Here is a 23,016-nt window from a genome sequence, read left to right as displayed (position 1 = left end):
CCATGGCTTTATCTGAATTTTTAATGTTATGACGAATTTTGAATTAAAAAAAGAATAACTAGCAAAATAGAAATTTTGAAATTAAGCTGCAAAAAATTTAGAAAATTGAGTAAAGCGATGCTTTATCAGAGTAATTTCAAATTTTTCTGACTAAGGAAGGAGTCTGTTTTCTTTTTCGTTATGTAGTTTGAATCTAGGAATGTTTTTAAAATTATTCTTTTAATTATTTACCTTTATAAGTTTTTTTTAGGTGTTTTGTTATGTATTTCAAATAAAGGAAAGTTTTGTTTTTAAGATTTTATAAGTCTCTCTTTAATTGAACTAGGCTAATAATGATTATCTTGTTCATTATAGGGGGAAAATTTGATGAATCAACTGTTCAATGATCTGAGAATTTAGGTTTATAAAAAAAGTACAACAGAACACTTTAATCACAAGAAAGTTTAACTGACAGCGCTTTATACGTTATGATTTAAATTGTTCTTCAAGTAACAGTTTTTTAGACATTATGATTTTATTTTTATTTTATAACCGTCGTTGAACAGACCTAAGTTTTGGGAATTCGTACTGGGACTCCGTAGCCTTGTAATTTTGAACCCAATCCAGAAGACAGGGGAATTCCTGGATCGAGTATTGGGAGAAATTTGCCTTCGTGGAGAAGTTTTTAATGGAACTGACCCGCATTTGCGTTACATAGAGAGGAAGACCACGAGAACCTCCCACGTTTAGCCTGACGGCAAGGGGACTAACCCTTCATCTACCACTGAGGATATTTCACGTTAGCACTCTGGTCGGTGCAAGCCGGATGGGGAATTCGTATCGACTGGGATTCGAGCCCGGTTTACCTCATTGTGAGGCGAACGCTCTATCCCCTGAGCCATTACGGCTCAGTATATTGTAATTATCATCGAGAGATGCAGAAAGTTTTTCACTATTAACTCATGTGTTGCCACAGAGATGACCAAATGCTAACTTTTCGATGGCATAGATTCACAAATTTTATTTTTCAACCAGAGATTATTTAAAGCACTCTTATTGTGCATATTGAAGAATTATTGTCAAAGTTGAAGTCATGAAAATGCATTGGCTAGGAATCTTAAAGATATGTTGGACTTAAGAAAAAGCAAAACCTTTAAAATCTAATGAATCCTTTCTGAGAAAGGTGACCAGAAAAGATCAAAACCCGTTTGTTTGCCAGAAAGGAATTGGAATGTGATTATTAAATATATTTTTAATTTAATATGCAAATCAAGCTTATCACGATTGCTGATAACTCAGTTTCATCTGATGAAATAAAAGTGAAATTCTTTTAATTTTTTTTTATTTAATTTCTGGATCGGAAGCAAGCTATATCTAAAAAGTTATATAAAAAAAAGTTATGAGTTTATGCTAATTATTTTTTTTATATAATTTTCCATCTTAAACTGCGAAGACACTATCAGAAAAAAATATTTTCTTTGTTTTATAAATGACCAAATGGGAATTTTTAATTGATGAGTCATGAGTCGGGGCGCAAAAATTATATTTTTAAAGATTTAAATAATTTCCAACCAAACTAATGTACAACCCAAATAATGATATGAAAGCGCATTAATTGTTTCGAAAATTAACTAGTGTTCGAAGTAAAGCATCAACTTTGTAAATTTATGAGAAAACAATAGTATTTTTCAATTTAAAAAGAACGGAAGAATTCATTTTTAGACGACAACTTCCGAATTGGAAAGACCTAATCAGAAGATGTAAATAAAGTTTAATCAAATAGTTTAGATCTTCAAGTGTAAAGACGGCACTTTCAGAAAAAATGTATTTCATTTGATTTAAACAACCAAATAACGAGATAGAATTTTATACAAACTATGCAACAAAATAATAGAAAAAGTATTTATTGATTGAAAAACTAACTCTTATTTGAAATTAAGCATCGAAGCTTGCAAAGGGGACAAATTGCCTAAGACTGAGTTTAGAAAGCTCAGTATGGAAGTAAATATCCTGACATCGGTTTTTGTTTTACAGTGCAGGTAAGTGTACATTGCAGTTACATATTTCAAACATTTATACATTTTTAAAGAGCTTTTAATATTGAATGAACGCACAAATTGCTAATTTTTATACCTTAATTTAATTTTTTAAAGGAGGGGTTTAAAATAATAACAAACTAACGTAGTTTAAAGATAAAATTAAATTTCATTAAAATACAGATTTGATAAAATCTGCAGTTTTTGACGATATTAAAATTTTTCAGAAACACCTCAACTACTCAAAACTGATAAAAGTTCTCTCTTAACCGACCTTTAGTTAAGTTTGAAAATCTGTTTACAAATTTGAAATTATGTTGAACTATGTAAGAAATTAAATCTGAAATGTTTGCTGAAAATTTAACTTAGAACTTCACAAGAAATAATTTATAAAAAGGATTTTATAAGATTAAACAAAAAGAAATTTTTAAACAAATTTTTGACCTTGTATTTAAAAATCAAAGATAATTTAATTGGACTTACGTACAAGTGACAAGTTTTAACTGGGAAAAAAATTAAAATTCATAAGAGAATTTAGAAGCTTGCATTCTATGGGAAAAATCAAAAAAGTTATTGACTTAAGAGATTACAAGTGCCAAAACTTTTGATTGGACTTTTCGTTATGCAAACTCTTTTTCTGGTTTGACAAAATATGCTTCGATTAATTTCGATGGAATCTAAAATGTTCATTTTATGAAAAATCTAAACTTTTTGAACAGTTTGAAACTAGAATTAAACATATTTAGTTGTTCTCTTATACCATTGAAGCAATGGGGGTGCGCTTGTTTTCCAGCGCCGTCATCCATTGTCAAGAATATTACTACTGCCACACATATTAGTCTACCAGTTTAGAGGGCGGACCCATTCACACATCCACAAATCGTAATTTTGACCTGAACTAGAGAACGATCAATTTCCAATCAGTACCCCCAGAAGTAAGATTTGTTATGGAAATATGGGACTAGTTCGGGAGACATTGGTGACCAGACAGATTTAACGTGCACCAGTCACCATTTAATAATTTCTTCGGTAGGCGGCGATCCAACTCACGATCTTTGGACACGGGCCGAACGCCCTACCGACCAAGTTACCCCTGTCCCCATATGCTTCGTTGTAAATCAGTTAATCTAAGGTCGTATGTCAAAAACTAGTGTTCAAATATATTCCTTATCGAAGTTATTTAAGGTGCCCTCGTAATCTTTAGTCCACCAACATCCTGAGCCACACAGCAAGAGTGACACTTAACTTCAAATTTTGCCCAAACTATATATTAGAAAAAACTTTCTAGTAGAACCGTAAGAATTTCATTTTGTGCGAGAGTATTAAATACTGGAATTTTTCTAATCCCGATCCTTAATCTGCAAATTAAAACCACACTAAAAACAAAAATTTTTAAATCAAAAATTTAATTTATTTTCAATATAAAATACACAGTACAGAGATGATTTTTACACTTTATCTTTTAATATAGTCTAGCATTACAAAAAACTAAAAATCTATAACCAAAATACTTTTATGATATATAGTACAAATATCAGAGTAAAATTTCTTTCAATTACTGTAAAAAGTTTCAAACACTAGTTCAATACAATTATACAATGTAAACATTTACCACTAATTTGTTTCGTTAAACATTTACTACTAATTTGTCCCGGAAAAAATTTAGTATTAAAAATGACAACGTTTTCATTTCGTTTATGATAAATTTTCCACATTACTAAAAGCAGGTGATTAATAAATAGTATAAATCCTGATATTACAACTAAATCTGATAATTTTTAAATTAAAATTTTAGATCTTTGTAAAAGGACTGTTTTGTTGACTAGAGTTTTACAGCATGTTATAAAAAAAGAAATCAAAATTCAGAAATTTTACTAGCAGAGGGGAAGGAATTTCCAAGCAGTTCAAGTTATTATTAAATTTTAAGCCATTAGAATTTAATTTTGATTAGTATAAACTAAACTTTGAAAAAGATTTCTTCGATTCATCCAAAGTGAAAATCCTCCTTTCCAAAATGATAGATTCAGTTTCATTAAATTTTAAATCCAAATAAAACGTAGTCTTCTTGCTAATGTAATTGACAGAGTTTACAATGATTCCTTTTAATGCGAATTTGTTCTGTTACTAATTCTATTAAAATAGAAATGTTCGCAATCTAGATATATAAATAAAACCAACTCTGCGATTATGACAACACTTTAAAATTAAGTAAACTCCCAGAAATTCAGAAAAATTTTACATTTTGGTAGCCGATTATTCAAACTTTGGCATCTTTAATATTTCTTTAAAAATATGTAAAACTGATTTGGATTTATTGTAAATATACTAAAGCAATATAGTTCTATATTCAAATTTATACTTTATAGTTTGGTATAAGTTACAACAGGATTTTTACACCAATAATGTTCTTATATACGTATTAGATTAATTTATTGTCCAACGTTTACAAATTAATGATATTCAAAAATAAAAATACATAAATTTCTTATCTAACTCAGAGTAGCATCAATATACATCAATGACATTTACATTATGAAAAATTATAATTTATGAATTCCGTTAGGTACATATTTTATAATATAAGTTTCATTTTATGCCATACACATAGATTACACATTCGATATCTAAGACAAGACTGATTACATAAAGCCTAAAAAGCAGTGGAATATACAGTTTAAGTCGATGTTAATTTAGCTGATACAAAATATTTAGGAAAAACAAAAAGTTTAAAATTTGAATAATTGTCTTAAAGTAGAATTTAATTAAAAATAGTATTAAAAGTAAATGAAATAAAATGTACACTTTACAAGTTAATGCACGGCATAGCCTTCTCTTGTTTGTAAAAAATTCAGGTTTCCCAAACACAATTTTAAAATATACTGATCCAAAAATATTAAAATTGACCTAAAAATAAAAAATTATTTAATAATAAATCGCTAGTTTAAAGAAATGTTCTAAGTGCTTAGAATTTTGAATAAACAAAACTGTTAAATGCAATTTAATGAAACTCACTCAGGTCGGTAATTGAATTTGTTTTCACAAGACTTTAATAAAAGTACGAGTTAATTGTTAAAGTTTTCGTTTTCACAGACACTTTGCTAAAATTTCAAAATCTACAAAAAAGTTTTACTACCATTTTAGGCCGATTATAAGGTAATATAGAGAAAGTACGATAACTTTAATAGTTACGCACGTTTAGCATACACATCTTAGTTTACCGTTATCTCGAGTCGTTTAAAACCAATTTTCGTACAACTTAAAAATTAAAATTTAGTTAATTTTGAATACTAAACATTTTTTTAATCCAGCTCTCACTTCCTTAATTTCTAAGTTCAATATATCACTTTGACGTCTTAAATTTCTTAACAAAAAGAGAGTTCTAAATTAAAGTATAACTGCTGAGAGTTTTTACGTACGGCAACGTACACTAGGGAATCTGAAACTTACGAAACTGCTGAACGAGTGTGGGGGACGAAGAGGGCCGTCTACCGCTACCATTTCAAACTCCACACTTGTGTAGGACGGAAAATTTCGAAATTTTTGAACAAGTGGTTTTTTGTTAGCGCTATATCAATCTCCAAATCAAACAGAAAGATTTAGAAGAATAAATAGTAATTAAGTTAATAGCGTTGAGAAGTCTACGAATCTCAATAAAGTTTAAAACTATTTGATTTTAGTAGCGCAAAGAATTTTCGGTTACTCTTTTTAAAAATGTCAAATTGCGATTTTAGATTTGACTTACGTGCTTGTTATATAATTTCTTTACATTTTGTTTTTCTTTATTATTAAGAATTTTAAAGGTTTTTAGCGAAAATTGCGAATTAGAGTTAAAATTAACTATTGGAACTTTAAGATAGTTTCAAGATAAAAATGCAGTTCTAACTTTAGGATGTTTTAAATACTATAAATATTACATCAGGCAAGGTATTACGAAGGTGCAATTTGAAAAAAAAACTCAATTTGGAAAGGTACAAAATGCAGTACTGCATCTTTTACGGTATTTTGTAAACTTTAAGTATTTGTTTCTTTATAGATAAGCATTTCATTTAATTATATTAAAAAAATTATGATTTCTTAACTTTAAAAGATTCTAAGCTCTGAAGGAATTCATGATTTTGTTTTCGCTAAGAAAAAAAACTGTTCTACATACCAATATTTACTTTGAAACTAAAAACTTAATCCAGGCAAAACTGAAAATTTAGTAAACCAAATCAAAATTTTCGGAAAAAATTATAATTTTTTTTTGCGAAATTTTCTGTACAACGTTAATTTAAAAATTTTTTTTTTACTCAATTTTGCATAATGTTTGGTGCTTTATAGGAATTTAAGGAAACTAATTCCACCACTGAAGCAACAAGTTAGTGTTAGATGTTAAGTTAGGGTAAGTTAAGTGATTAGTAAATTAGGAATTATTTTGTTACTTCAGCAGCAAAATTAAGTTGCATTAAACGTCCTGAAAATTATGAAAATTTGCTAAGCAAAAATATTGGAGTTTTATTTATTTTAAATATAAAAACGCTATAGCCTTCAAGTACTTTAACAAAAAAAAAAATACTAAAAAATAGTTTGTTAATTTTTTGAAATTTTTTCCCCTCATAACACGTTAATGTCTACAACTGGATACATTATCCGCATAATGTATCCAGACTTTTAAATAAAACTTATCAAAGTAACTGCTTGTTTTTACATTAATTTTTTAAATTTTATTTTTGGCGTTAACTACACTAAGTCATGTAAACCTTGGCATGAGAGTTCGTATATTCATTATTTTAACTGCAAGTCAAAGTATGTAGAACAGTAAAAATATGCGAAATTAAATTTAGAAAACCTAGAATTTGAATTTTTTTACCTTTCAAGAAGCACCTTTATAATACCTGCGTTTCGCGAGTAAAACCTCCCCCTATTGTGCTCTGTATGAATACCTTCCTTTGTTTTTCAAAAATTTACCAAGCTTTTATTCTAGCTTTGCACAAGAGAGTTTTAATTTTATGTTACAGTATACAAATGATATATTCTTCTAATGTATTTGAAAAATTCAATTAAATATATTAAATTAATTAAATTTGGATTTAAAGTAATATCGCACATTATAATTTGTGTGTGTTCACTGCCCATGTTTAAGTTTATTTCAGTCTAGCTTCTGATTCAAATTTATGAATCTGTGAAAAGTGCAGAGGAGGATATTTTGAAATTTTATTTCTCACAATTTTGGTGTATCGATTTTTGTGTTGATCCGTTTAAGTTTCGTTAAAGGGATTTTTATTTACAAAACTTAATACATCAATAAAGAAGAAATGAGACATGTCTGCGAACGTGTTTAGAAATTTTATTTTTGAATGTTCTAGCATGAATAATAAAAGCTAATTTAAATAGTTTGGTAACTGCTGCAAAACAAAGTTCATAAATTATGCAATTAGAGACGGTAATAAATACAAAAACTCTTAAATTAAACAGTTAAGTCACTTTTTCGAAGTTTGAATGTCGGATTTTAGTTAAAATTAAATTGTGCCAAAATTTACCCTCCAAATAAATATAAATTTAGAAAATTTAAGCTTAGATCATTCTAAAGCACTTTAGCAATGTAGTACCGAAACTATAGTACGACCTTTTCTACCTACTTTTATTTACGATTTATTCACTTTAGTTCACATTGTCTAAAGCAAATTTTCTTTTTGGTAATTATCATAAAACTTAATTAAAATTTAGTTTATTTTGAATACTGAACATTGTTTTTTATTCAGCTTTTACTTCAATTTCTAAGTTACAATATCTCACTTTGAAGACATAAATTTCTAAACATAAAGAACGTTCTAAATTAAAGTACATCAGAGCGGAGAGTTTTTACGTACAGCAACGTACAAGTGGGGAAGAGGGAGCAGACCTGCTGCCTACAGCTACCAATTCGAACTCCACACTTGCTCAGAAATTTCAAAATTTTCCGTCTTACACAAGCTTTTATGTTAGCGCTATATCAATCTCCAAATCAAACAGAAAAATTTCGAAAAATTAATAGTAATTAAATTAATAGTGTTTAGTAGTCTACGAATCTCAATTAAGTTTGAACCTCGGATTTAGTAGCGTAGAGAATTTTCGGTTACTCTTTTTAAAAATGTCAAATTGCGATTGTAGATTTGAGTAATGCACCGATGATTAATTTGTTCAGTATTCCTGCTATCAAACTAACAGTTAATATTTGGAGCGCGAATGATACTACTTTCGCTCTAAAACCCCTTCAAGAAGGTCTGCACAACTGTGTATAATCCTGGTGTTTCGATTTAAATTAAGAACCGTAATCGTCCTGTAATTTGGCTGTTTATTTTATAGAATTTAAGCTTATCTGTCAAAACTAACTACGTTTGCGTAAAAAGTACTTAAACGTTTAACTTAAATTTCACTGAAATTAAAATTTCGGTCAAATTGTATTTTAATATATATATAACTCATACCTTTAATAAAAAACATTGCCTACCTATTCTAGTAGTACACAATTTCAACTTAACATCTCAGGCACACAGATTTCCAGAACAGGTAGAATTTCTATAAACTTCTTAAAACATTACTACAAAATAAAACGAAATAAAATTCTATCATTCGTCAACTGATCTCATGCTGGCATTGAGCTACGAATAGAAAAAGAGCAGTAATTTCCTAAATATAGCCTAGCGGCCTTAATTCGATCAAATTTTCAATGTTTAAAGAGAGCAGGCACATTTTAAAAATCAACTACAGAAATTTAACTAAGTTACTGTTAATTAAACTGTTATGAAATTTTATATAACCAGAGCTTATTCTACTTCCCATTACATATAATACTAGCTCATAATAACTTTGTTCGGTCTCTTAGAAATTTTGAAAACTTTGGGAAAACTTTAATAAAAGCATTTTCATAACTTCTCATATTAAAACGCAGCAATCTGTTAAGGCAAATCATTATTTTTTTAAAAATTTATAGAGATTTAAGACACAAGACAGTATAATTCCATGATTGCTAATAATGCTTTAAATTTTAGACTGGATTCTTTCTGCAGAGTTGAAAATAGTAAAAATCCATATTAGAGGAAAATATGGTATCGGACGAGGGGTGCAGACGATTAAGAAAATGTGTACAGTCCTTGTAGACAGCTATATTTGCATTTTGTTTTATATGTGCTTCTTATAATTGTTTAATATTTTGTTTTTACCTTTTCTTTTTAAGAATTTTAAAGCTTTTATTAGTGAAAATTCCGTACTACAGTTAAAATTAACTAATAAAACTTTAAGATAGAACTGCATTTTTATCTTGAAACTGTTTTCAACGCTTAAAAACACTCAAAATATTACATCAGGCAAGATATCACGAAGATGCAATTTGAAAAAAAATCACAAACAATTAGGAAAGGTACAAAATGTATTACACCTTCACGATAATAAATTTGTAAACTTTCAAGTATTAGTTTCTTTAAAGAGAATCATTTCATTTAATTATATTTAAAAATTTACGATTTCTTAATAAGCCCTAAAAGGTTCTTAAACTGCTGTTTAGTATTTTATGAAGGAATTCACTATCTTGTGCTCGTAAAAAATAAACTGTTCTACATGCTAATATTTTACTTTTTAGAAAGAATAACTAAAAATTTAGGCAAAACGGGAATATTATTAAACCAAAAGTTCCGGGAAAAATTACATTTTATAGATTTTTTGCGAAATTTTCTTTATACCGTCAATTTTAAGTCTTTTTACTCAATTCTGCATAATATTTGCTGTTTTAGGGGAATTTAAAGAAACTTATTCCACTACTGAAGCAGCAAGTTAGTGTTAGATGTAAAATGTTAAGGTAAGTTAAGTGATTAATAAATTACGGATTATTTTTCTACTTCAGCAGCAAAAATAAGTGACATTAAACTTCCCTGAAAATTAGCCAAGCAAAAATATTTGAATTTTATTTTTTTTTAAATATATAAACGTTACAGCCTTTGAGTACTTTAACAAAAAATACTCATTCATAAAAAAAATCAGTTTAGTAAATTGAAAATTTTTCCTCCTTCTAACTCGTAAATGGCTACAACTTTTTTAAATTATCCAGATAATACATCCAGACTTTTTAACTATTAATGTAAAAACAAGCAGTTACTTTAATAACAATTTATATTTAAATTTTATAATCGGTCTTAACTACACTAAGTCTATATAAACCTTTACATGAGAGTTTGTATATTAATCATTTTAACTGCAAGTTAAAGCATGTAGAACAGTAAAAATATGCTCAATTATACAATTAATTTAGGAAACCTAAAATTCAAGTCTTGTTTTCTTTTTAATGAGCACCTTTATAATATCTCCCTCTGCTTAGAGAGTAAAACATTCCTCTATTAAGTTAAGACAGAATTTCTTCCTTTGTTTTTCAAAAATTTACTTAGCTATAAATCTAGTTTTGTACACGAGAGGTAAATTTATATTACAGTATACAAATACATTTTTTCAATGTGTTTAAAAATTTAAATTTATTAAATTTGTATTTAGAATAGTATAGCACATTATGATTTGTGTGTGTTCACTGTCAAGTTTATGATTCCAAGTTATGAATCCGTGAAAAGTGCAGGGGTGGAGGATATTTAGAAATTTTATTTCTCACAATTTTGATGCATAGAGTTTGTGTGGATCCGTCTAAATTCAGTTAAAGGAATTTATTACAAAACCATTAATGCATCAATAAAGAAGAAACTAGAGTCTGCGAATTTGCTTAGAGATTTTATTCTTGAATGTTCTAGCATGAATACTAAAAGTTAATTTAAATAGTTTGCGAACTACTGTAAAACAACGTTCATAAACTAAGCAATTATATATAGCAATAACTCCTTAATTTAAAAAATTTGTATTTAAGTCACTTTTTCGAAGTTTGAACGTCAGGTTTTTGTTAAAATTAAATTGTGCCAAAATTTACGCTCCAAATAAATACAAATTTAGAAAATTAAGCTTAGATCATTCTAAAGCACTCTAGCATTGTAGTACCGAAACTATAATACGACTATTTCTACACACTTTTATTTACGATTTATTCACTTTAGAATTTGCTTTATACAATGTAAACTATTCTTTTTGGTATAGGAGTTCCTGATTGAAAAACCCCATTCTATTTCACGCTATTATGAGCCAAATTACCCCTCGTAAAAGAATAAACTAAAAACTAAAGTTCGAATTTAAACTTTTTTATAACGAATTTTTAAGCAGTCTAAAAAAATATGGTTCACAAGTTCTTGGTACAAAGTAAATGTCTAGTACAAATGTTTTAAATTACTGGTATCATGGCAGCGACAGTTTTTTTAAAAAAAATGGAGTGATACAATAAAGTTAAACGACGAGAACAGTTTAGAGTTTGGGAAAACTGCGTGCCTGCGGAAGATAGAAATATGGCAGATAATTAAATTGCATTTAACAGAAATGTACCTAAAACATTTTGCTAGAAATTTTGAAAGTTTGCGCAGAAGGCTTAAAAAGTAAATCTTCGTAAGAAAATTAAGACTAAAACTTTCTCGAATACCTTAAATTCCAGCAAAAGTTTTTTTTAAATATTAAAGCCAAAATCTAATTTTTTAAGCTAATATTTTTATCAATCATAAACTTTTACATAGTTAATTTACTTTTCAAAAACAAGAGAAATTATTATAGATAAAATCTGTATCAGTATCAATCTGTACATCTTACAGATAACAAGGAAATTTGCAATGAAAAGCACCGAAGATACGAGACCAGTCAATAGAACATAAATAAATGTTGAAGACCTGAACGCTGCAATTATGACAGCCATGTAGCAGATAAATCGCCATGTAGTTTATCGTAGAAGGAATAAATGAAACCAGTAGTTCCTGTCTGCCATTCTGAAAACAAAAATATTTGTTACTTCCTAAGCAAGGAAAAAATGCTAAATCCTTAAAATTAGTGATCTAAACTCAAAAAATTGTGGCTACGACTTTATATTTAGGTGTAGTGAAGCGCCATGCATACTTCTATTGATCTAGATGTTTCCGTACATCAATAATACTCTTTTACACCACTTTCAGTAAAGTCTGTCATTTGTAGCTGTTTTACTAAAATTTGTAATTTCCATAAGAGGACGCCATGTCGCGGAATAAAATTTTACTCATTGCGATAAGATATATAAAATAAGCTTTAAAATTGTTCATGAACTACTAAATGTGAGAGTCTTAAGCATATTCAATAGAAACTATTTAATTCAAAAAGAGTTTCATTTGTTTACCTTAACTAGATTCTTATCCTCAAGGTGAAGCATTCGTGTGAACATTTTGTAAATATTTAATATTTCAATATAATATTCTTTTATATAATAAATTTTATACATTTGTCAATGGTCAATATTTTAAGAATATCGCAGAACCAAATATGAACACATAAAATTTTATAAACATAACTTTAAAAGAACGTCTAACTGTGGAATCACCCTTTCGAAACTAGTGTAGTTTTAATTTCCAAAAACCTTTCGGGCACGTTAAAAATTATTTACTGACCAATTAGTAAACAAATCTTAAAATTAAATAAGTGAATTATTCAACGTTTGTGATTCAATAATCACCCAAACTGTGTTTAAATAATTACTAACCAACTTTAATTACTAACAATTTAATATACAAACATAGAAATCATTATTTTCGTATAAACTAATACACAAGTCAATCTATCAATAGCAAATCTTAAAAGCCAAACTGAAAAAAAACTTTAAACCTATTCTTAAAAAATTTAAAATTCTAATAATTTAGACATATTGAAAAAGAAATAAACTTAACTGCCAGTTCATAGAAAGTTGAACGATTCATCAAATTAAAGACTTTTCAACTGAGCAAAAATATTTTAAAGTTTGGGTTGAGACTAAAAGTTACCAGTATTTGCAAATTAAAAGAGAATGCAAATTGTTTGGAGTTTGTTGGATTGTTTGGATTTATGAATGTTTACAAGCTAGATAGAGGATTTTTAAAAATTTTCAAAAGGATTCCCTCAAATAATTTTAAATTTAGATCGAATAACTAAGTTCTAGACGCGACTATCAGCACCTTATTTTTATGCCTCCTAAATTATCAAGATGAAACTTTATAAATTTAATTTATACGAGTTTCTTCACTCTATTTCGAGTAATAGAATCTATGTAATATCCGCAAACAATTATATTTAACGATCTCAAATATTTATGGGCCAATAATTTATAATTTTTATAAAAGTATTTTCAAATAATACTTATCAGTTTTAAAAAGTTAAATAGCGTTAAAAAAATTTGTCATTTTAATTTTAAACATACTTAGAATTTAAAGGCAGCCGTATTTTTTTTTTTTTAGGAGTTTAAAAAAAGCTAACCTTTATTTGAAAATAAGTATGACAAATCAGTTTTGCAAAATTTTAGGTTTTCGAAATAAATTTTAGGACTTTCTGGAACCTCTAAAAATTACGAATTACGCCCTAAAAATATTTTATATAATTTATATAATATAATATATAATATAATATTTATAATATTTTATATAACATAAAATGAACATAGAATGTAGATCAGTGGTTACCAACTGGCGGCCTGCCAAGCGTTTTTTTTGTGGCCCGTGAACTGAAATATTAGTTGTCATTTTTTGCGAGCAATTTTCGTAAAAAATTTATATGGGTTTCAAGTACTTTTCTTTGTTAAAAAACCTAGTTTCTTCGTTTCTGCGAAATTTAACATGCCAACGGTGCAAAAAAAAATTTTAGTCAAAAATCTACTTATTTTAATTTGTAATTAAATACTTTAGTTTTGTACAACATGATAAAAATCTGACAGTAATATTTAGTGTTGCTTTAAACATAAAATGAGTCCTATATAAAATTTTGATAAAGTTGCGGCCATCCATTTGACTGATGTTTTTAATTACGGCCTTCGACCTCAAGTTAGAAACCCCTGATGTAAACGGAATTTTTTTCACCCTTGAAAACACAACGTCAACCTAGATTTAAGGTTTTAATATAGAAGGTTGTTTTCCAAGGTTTTGGATTAGGGTAATGAGCATAGAATAGAGTAGATTGTCACAGATCTAGTTTTGAGGTTAGAAGGTTTACACGTAAACCGCATAGCAAACCTTTTCAGGTTTACATTACAAGGTTTTTTCTGAGTGAAAATAAACATTGATATTTGGGATTAATTTTTAATTACCCTGTATTTAACGTTTGCACTCTTTGAAAATTTTTAAGTGTTATAGTGACAGCCCTAATTCCTCAAACTGGAGAAAGAAGTTTATCATAAGAACGTAAGAGGTATCCAGGGTTAAAATATAAGTTATGTAGGAAAAAAACTCACCCTTTTTTTCATATGCACTTTAGATGCATTTCCAGCCAAATATTTTCATTGTCTAGTCTCCGGATAAACCCAAACATCTAGCCGAATATTTCCATCATCATTATTGTAGTCGCATCTCCAGATATATTCTCCATAAAACCACATCCATTTTCCATGTAACCTGGATGAAAATCTGTAAGAGATTGTGATATTACTTTAAAAAACTAAAATTAAAAATACTTAAAAACGCCTTAAAGAGAGATCAACATTTTTAACTGGTCAAAGGATTGAGTCTTCTAAATTTATGTAATTAGTATAAAAATACAAAAATCAGAACTTTTCGAACATTTGAAAAACTAAATAAAAATTTGCACTAATATTAAAGTTTATTTTATATATATATTTTTTTAAGAAGTCCTAGCATTACCACCACAATTATTGCCAAAAAATTTTCAAATTGTTTCTTATTGTTGGCTTGCGTCGCACTAGAGCTGCACAATTTGCTATTGGCGACGGTCTGGGGAACATACCCGATTAGGATCCAAACACATGCAATCTCCAATTTTTGGATGGCTCTGCTTCAGTAGCTAGACGACCAGCGCGAAGTCTTGCACTTCTCGGTAGAACAGTTTGACGAGGACTTTTTTTGTTCTATTGGAAACAGTGTCTTGACGATCAGTTCACTGCGGGACTTGATAATTTGTAAAATATGTTTTCATACATTAATATGAAGCACGAAGTTATTATTAATCTTTTTGGAAGTGAACGCTGCAATTACCTGAATTTAAAAACGAAACATGACGTAAAATAGGCGAATAACCAGAGTTCAAAATAATGGCATAAATGAGATTTAGAAAATCGTAAGGGAGACAATATTTCTAGAAATTCGATTAATGAAGCTTAAATTGCCTTTAGTTTTTAATTATAAAAAAGTAGCAAGCTTTGAATAGAGTAGGATAATTTTTTTTATTGTGTATTTCCTTGTATTTTGATCACAAATACAAAATGCGCTAGACTTGCATGGCATAAAATTGTTTTCTTAAAGTCTTTCATTGTAATTAAAATTCCCGACCTACGTAGAGCCTGGCAAGCTTAGTTATTGTATGAAAAGCAATACAGTTTATTAAACTTGGAAAATAGAGAAATAATTAAACATGAAAAAAAGCTTTGATTTAAAAATTTGAAATGAGTCTGAAATCCTTGGCAGAAAAAAATGTTAAAACAGTAAATGAGAAGTAGTAAACAATGACATTACCTACATTGTCAAACAAAATGAAACTACCAAGAGTGGTGGATAAATTGTAAAACATATAGATTCCTAGCAAAAAAAAAAAAAAACTATTGCATTTAGAAGGTCCGTATGTGCTGTATACGAAACTAATGGTTGCTGGTTATTAATACTACAAAAACTTAGATTTAGGAATACTATTTTCTAACTATACTGCGATCACAGCAACAAGAGAAAAAATTTTTTAAAGTTAAATGAATTTTCCTTTCATAAAAAAAAAGCATTGAAGTAAATAAAATAAGACTAAAAATTTATATAAAATATTGATTCGGAGTAATAGATTAAAATATTAGGACAGTTTTTTTTAAGAAAAAAATATTTTGCAAATAAATTATTTAACCTTTCGTTTAAAAAAAAAAATCAAAAGTTTGAAAATAAGAAATTAGCATCGATTTTCTCTTTAGAATTTTTGCAAAAACATTTTCGTATGGAATGATAAAATTTGAAAAAAAAATCTAAAACTAACATAAAATTCAGTAAATTGATAACTTATCTCAAACGCTTTCAAGGATTCTAAAAATTAAGTATTATAGCTACTTCATATTATTGAATCCTGAAATACGATGCACATTTCAACGCTAGCAATTAATATTAGGATTAAATATTTCATGCACAACAAAGCGTTTAGGTGAGTTTACCTTGGGAAACAATAAAGTGCTACGTGTTACTATTTATTGACTACTTATTTTACACTTGTTGAACTATTAGAAAACTAAACGGGAATACATTAAACCACTTTATAAGTATAAGCAATCAAAATTTGGTAATACAAACTCCGTCTGGTTAATTTAAATAATTACAAGGCACAATTATTGATACATTAAAATAAATAAGTAAACTTGATAGAATCAAACTTCACAATTTCAAGGCCCACAAACTTCAACTCATAGACAAATTAATTAGTTATGTTTGTAACACCGAAAAATCGACACGTGGGCGATGAAAAGTAAATAATGCACTCTTATATAGGTTAAAAAAAACTGTCCGTGAAATTACTTCCGGCTGCTGGGTTTTGCTTAATTAGTGAAATTTCACATGGACAGAGTCTCTTTATATAATAAATGTTATACATTTTTCAATGGTCAATATATTTTGAAAATATCGCAGAAACAAATATGAAAGCATAAAACTTTATAAATTTAAAAATGTAACTATAGCTGCTGAATCACCCTTTCAAACCTAGCGTACTTTTAATTTCCAAGAACCTTTCTGACACGTTAAGAAACTATTTACTAATCAATTAATCAACAAATTATAGAAATTGAATAAGTGAATTACTCACTTGACGTTAATCAACCTAACGGAATTTAAATCATTTTTCACTAACCATTTAATATACAAACATTAGAATCCATTATTTTGGTATAAACTAATACACAAGTAAATTTATCAATAGAAAATTTTACAAGTCAAACTGAAAAAAAAAGAGAACTTTAAACCTATTTAAAAAAATTTAAAATTCTGATAATTTGAACATAATGTAATAGAAACAAACTTTGCTGCCAGTTCTTAGAAAGTTTAACAATTTGTCAAATTAAAGACTTCTCAACTGAGCAAAAATATTTTAAAGTTTCGGTTGAGACTAAAATTTACCAGTGTTTGAAACTAAATAAAAATGCCGATTAATTGTTTGAACTTTGGAATTTAATTGTATGGAATTTATGAATGGTTATAAGCTTGATAAAGAGGATTTTGAAAATTGAAAATTTTGCTCAAGGACTTCTTCAAATAATTTTAAATTTAGTACGAATAATTAAGTTCTAGATGTGACTATTAGCACTTATGCCTCCTAAATTATAAAAATGAAACTTCATAAATCTAATTTATACGAGATTTTTTCATACTATTTAGAGCAGGGTTTCTTAACCTGTGGTTCATGAACCCCTAAGGGGTCCATGAGTTATAATTTGGGGGTCCGCTGACTACTAATTTTTAAAACGTTTGAAAGCCTACCCATTGCTTGTAAAGCGAGCTATGTCAGCTATAATTCCGTTTGCTACACTGCATCTTTGCGAAGCGGGATCTTCCACAATTGTGACAATAAAAACATAACATCGAAATCGATTGAATGTTGAACATGATATTCACGTTGCTTTGTCGAAAACCATCCCCCATTGCAATTTATTAATTCAGGAAAAGCAGCAACCTTCACATTAAAAATTAGAAATTTTGTATACTATTAAAATAATAAAATTAAATGTTTTCTAATAATTGATGTTTTTTGCAATTATTTTTTTCACAGGAGAGTGGTTCGTGTCTTCTTAAAAATTTTTAAAAGGGGTCCATTACATCAAAAAGGTTAAGGAACACTGATTTAGAGTAATTGAAGCTGCGTAATATCCAACAACAATTAAACTTAATGAACTGAAATATTTATTGGCCAACAATTCAGAATTTTTTTATAAAAGTATTCTCAGGTAATAGACTAGTACTTATCAGTTTTAAAAAGTCAAATAACGTTAAGAAAATTCGTTCATTTTAATCTTTTGCTTAAAATTTAAAGGTTACTGATGTGCATAATTCTCTTATTCTTAGGCGTTAGAAAAATAAAGTAACATATTTTTGAAAAATGTACGACAACTCAGTTTTGCAAAATTTTAGGCTTTTGAAATAGATTTTAGGACGCTGTGGAACCTCTAAAAATTAAGAATTACGCCCCAAATTTTAAATAATTTATTATGAGTTCACAGTCACTAGACCGAATTATGCAGTTTTTACTTTACGCAATTGAAGCAAATTACATTAGTTCCTATAGCAAAAAACTAAAGTTTATGATAAAAACAATACTCAAAATAAGATTCCACTGAATCAGAAAAAAACAATTGTACAAAGAAATCAGTTTTAAAAACATATTGCAATTATTAAATTAAATAAGTTTGAAGATCACCACTTGCTTATTTTTATAATTCATTTTTTGTCAAACAAGTCAGCGTTGAGTGATAAAAAATTTAGATAAATTATAGGATAATTCAAAATGAATATAGCGATTACAAACAGCTATAACTATTTAATCAAAAATAATTTATCGATATGGTTAACATAGAATGTGAAGTGACGCAGAATCCTGCGCATGCGCGAGTTCATAAGTGAAAATAGAGAGTCCCGTGCAGAAAATATTCTGCGTGTTAGAATTTGCCATTTAGTTATCACAGTGTAGAGAAGATTTCGCCAGCGTTACAATCAAGAACCTCCAAATGAAAACATACGCAGATGGCATAAGATGTTCGAGGAAACGGGAAGTTTGTGGAAAGGGAAAAATAGCGGAAGGCCACCTACCTCAGAATGCTTGACAAGAAAGGACTACCGCCTAGATGGGGTCTAGGCTAGGTGACCAAGGGAAGTTGCATAGAAAAATCTGGTGCATTTATAAAAAATGTTGAAATTCCTTCTAGATTCTGTAAATTTTATCTATACTTTTTCATTAAATAGTTATAGCCGTTTGTAACAGCTTATAGTAATTTTGAACTACCCTGTATTTAACGATTGGAACCTGATGATTAAGTGTTATAGTAACCCTAATTCCTCAAACTGAGGAAATTTTATCATAAGAACGTAAAAGGTATCCAGGGTTAAAATATAAGTTATGTAGGAAAAAAACTCACCCTTTTCTTCATATACACTTTAGATGCATATCCAGTCAAATATTTTCATTGTCTCGTCTCCAGATAAACCTACACATCTAGCCGAATATTTCCAGTCATTATTGTAGTCGCATCTCCAAATAGAGTAGGTCTTTCCATGCATTTAGGCAAACTATTCTACCATCATCATTGTAATCGCATACCTAGATATATTCTCCATAAAACCAAATATTTTCCATGTAATCTGAATGAATATCTGTAAAAGATTGTGATATTACTTGAAAAATCTAAAAATACTTAAAAACTTCTTAAAACGAGAAACATTTTGAACTGTTCAAAAGTTTGAGTTTTCTAAATCTTCGTAATTAGAATAAAAATACAAAAATCAGAACTTTTCGAACATTTGAAAGAAACTAAATAAAAATTTGCACTGATATTAAACTTCAATAAAGTTTTTAAAAAAATTTTAGTTCTTCCAGAATTACCCCCACAATTATTGACAAAACGTTTAATTAAGATTTCCAACCAACGAAAGTAAATACAAAAGCAAGTTTACATAAATAAATGCTTTGCACAGGCATACAAAGAAATCAAAATCCTAAAATTTTCAGCAAAAAAACTGTTCCTAAAGTTTTTCAATATAGTGGAACTGGGTTTTAAGAGGCTTTTAAAGTTGTGTAATAATTTCTATGTTTTTTTCATAGAGACTAAACCCTAGATTCTGTTGTGTTTATAATCAATGCTAAGTTGCAAACCTGTTCATTTATATTAAAAATTAATTTCAAACTATACACTTATAAAATCCATTAAGGTATCAAAATACACAGAGTGGTTAAAATTTGTATACCATACTCACATTCTAATATCCATGATTGGCTAGAAGCCTGCAAACTTAATTGTACGAAAGTAGTACAGTTTGATAAATAATTAAACTTTAAAAATAACTTGAAGATAAAAATTTGAAAGGAGTCTTGAAGGCTTTGTAGAAATAGTGTAAAATCCTAAATGCAAAGTAGACTAGTAAACAAGGACATTACCTACTTTCTCATAAACAAAATTAAAGCTAACAAGAGTGGTAGATAAATTGTAAATCTTATCGACTTGTGGAAAAAAATAAAACTATAGAATTCCGTTGCTCCGTATGCGAAACTAGTGGTTGCCGGTCACCAATCTTAAGAAAATTAGATTTAAAAATATTTCTAACTATACTGCTATCATAGCAGCAAGAGAAAATCTTTAAATTTCAATGAATTTCCTTTCATTAAAAAGCATCTAAGAACGTAAATAAAGGAGGATTTTAATATTTTACATAACTGAGTATTTTTAGTCTTAATATTATAATCTATTGTTTCGAATAAACAGCTCTTAAAACATATTTTTAAATAACTAGTTTGACCATACTATAAAAGAAAGCAAAATTTTGAAAATAAGAAATTGGTATAAATTTACTTTTGAAATTTTGCAAAATAAAAATTTCGTATAAATTACAGAATGCTAAAATTTGAAAAACTTGTAAAATTGTAACATAAAATTCAATAAATTGATAACGTATCTCAAACGCATTCAAGGATTCTGAAATTAAGTATTATAGCCACTTCATATTACTATTATATTCTGAAATACGATGCACATATGAACATATAGGATTAAATATTTCAAGCGCAACAAAACGTTTAGGTGCGTTTACATTGGGAAACCTAGAACAACAAGTGCTACGTGTTACTTTTTATTGACTACTTATTTTACACTAGTTGAACTGCTACAAAAATCTGAACTAGAATACATTAAACCACTCTATAAGTATAATCAAGCAAAATTTAGTAACCCAGACTCCGTCTGGTTAATTTGAAAATTACTAGGCGCAATTATTCATACATTAAAATAAAGAAAGTAAACTTACCTGATAGAATCAAACTTCACAGTTGCAGGGCACACAAACTTCAAATCATAGACAGATTATTCACTTTTGTTCTTAACACCGAAAAACTAGACAACTGAGGCCTTAAAAAAATCGACTCATAGGCGACGAAAAACTAAATATCGCACTCTTATATAGTTTTAAAAAAACTGTGAGTGAAATTACTTCCGGTTGCTGGTTTTTGCATAATAAGTGAAATTTCATATGGATTGAGTCTCTTTGTCCTAATGGTATTTTCCTTCCACCAAACGTCGTGAAGGATAGAGATGGTGGATTCGAATCCAGCCGTAACCTGGTTGTATTTTTGGACTGAACTTCCTTATTTTGTGATATCTGATTTTCCACTTTACAAGAATTTATAAGGCATTTCTTTGTATATATAAGATCATCACTCGCCAAAAGCTGTGCAAAGCGTGGAGGTAGCGGGTTCGAATCCCGCTGTTACACTGGATGTATCTTTTTGCTGTCCTTCTATTTGACAAAGGTTTATAAGTCTAAATTGAGCACACATGCCTGCAAATGTATGTAAATCCAATAAACCAAATAAATAATATGCATGTACTATGAACAAATGGTTGAGGTCTTCATGGCCACTGAGTATTGTCAATCCGCTAAACATTCTAAAGCGTAAAGGTCGTGGGTTGGGTTCCCACTTTAATCCAGAATGTATCTTTCATTCTTACTATACGATTTTAATTATTAACTTGTTGTGCCCTGTTCTTTCTTTTGAATTAAGCACATAGGTCTGTCTTTATTCATTTATTTGAATGCATATCCAGGCGTGTATGCTCATCAAAGAGTATGACTTAGAAGAGCATGTCAACTTGAAGAACAGGTAGTACAAGTAAGAGAAAAATATCATAAAGATACAGGATTGATATCAAATGGATATCATCCAGGTTTATTACGGAATTCGAACCCGCTAACGTCCACGCTAACCGAAATGGCGGGACCACTCAATCAGGGAGGCCCTCTCTCAAACCTGTAAATTTGTGAATTTCGTGTCGATATTTACTCGTTTCAATTGAAAGAGTGGCAGAAAGTTAATAAACTTGTGCTTCAGCAGAAAAAGTTATGCTATGAAAATAAAAAAGCTACAGTTTATGTGCCTTATACTTGAAGCAAAACGATGATTTTAAACTATATATATGGATCATCTTAGGGCCGGGATTGCCTGGTTGGTAGGGCACTGGGCCCATGTCCGAGAATTCGTGGGTTCGAACCCAGGCTCACCAAAGACTCCCCGAGTAGTAAATGGTGACAGATGCACGTTAAATCTGTCGAGACGAAAAGTCCCCCATGTTCCCACAACAAATCAAAACCTCTGGAGGTACTGATCCAGGAGTTTCCTTGTCTTCTGTATGGGTTCAAAATTACAAGGCTACGGAGTTGAACATTAGTAATCGTAAAGGCAATATTGGGTCAGCTGTTCAAACGGATATAATATATATATATCATCATGCTGTGAAGAATTATCTGGGCGTTAGAACGAACGAATAGTTTAAATATTTTGAAAATTATTAAGCTTACTTAAAAATCGCCAATTTGATAGACAATTGATGAAAATTATCAAAATCACTGCAGTTCATTCGCAGTTTTTTTTAAATTTTTATGACCCCGATAATGCTGTTGTTGTTGTTAATTTACGTCGCACTAGAGCTGCACAATGGGCTATTGGCGACGGTCTGGGAAACATCCCAGAGGATGATCCGAAGACATGCCATCACAATTTTGATCCTCTGCGGAGGGGATGGCACCCCCGCTTCGGTAGCCCGACGACCTGCGCGCGAAGTCGAGCACTTTACGGTAGCACAGTTTAACGAGGACCAATACCGCACACCCTCGGTCCCTACGCAGACTGATCCAAGTGGTCACCCACCCGCACACTGACCGTAGCCAGTGATGCTTGACTTCGGTGAACTGCTGGG

The 23,016-nt window shown here is 29.2% G+C and overlaps 1 long non-coding RNA gene across 1 annotated transcript; it reads right to left on the bottom strand.

Annotated features, from left to right (window-relative positions):
* Positions 1 to 4,583: 4,583 nt before the first annotated feature.
* On the bottom strand, positions 4,584 to 21,194 carry LOC147816671 (uncharacterized). The gene is made up of 4 exons (XR_015428713.1): positions 21,071 to 21,194; positions 19,192 to 19,426; positions 14,323 to 14,494; positions 4,584 to 11,869 (listed from the first exon to the last, which is right to left on the bottom strand). It is a non-coding gene; the product is annotated as an uncharacterized LOC147816671 (long non-coding RNA).
* Between the last annotated feature and the right edge of the window lie 1,822 nt (positions 21,195 to 23,016).

This window comes from Parasteatoda tepidariorum, chromosome 1, assembly GCF_982258835.1.
Source record: "Parasteatoda tepidariorum strain Cologne lab strain chromosome 1, Ptep-v5.0, whole genome shotgun sequence".
Lineage (NCBI taxonomy): Eukaryota > Metazoa > Arthropoda > Arachnida > Araneae > Theridiidae > Parasteatoda > Parasteatoda tepidariorum.
The sequence above is the reverse complement of the archived record's forward strand: the minus strand, read 5'-3'. Positions and strand labels throughout refer to the sequence as shown.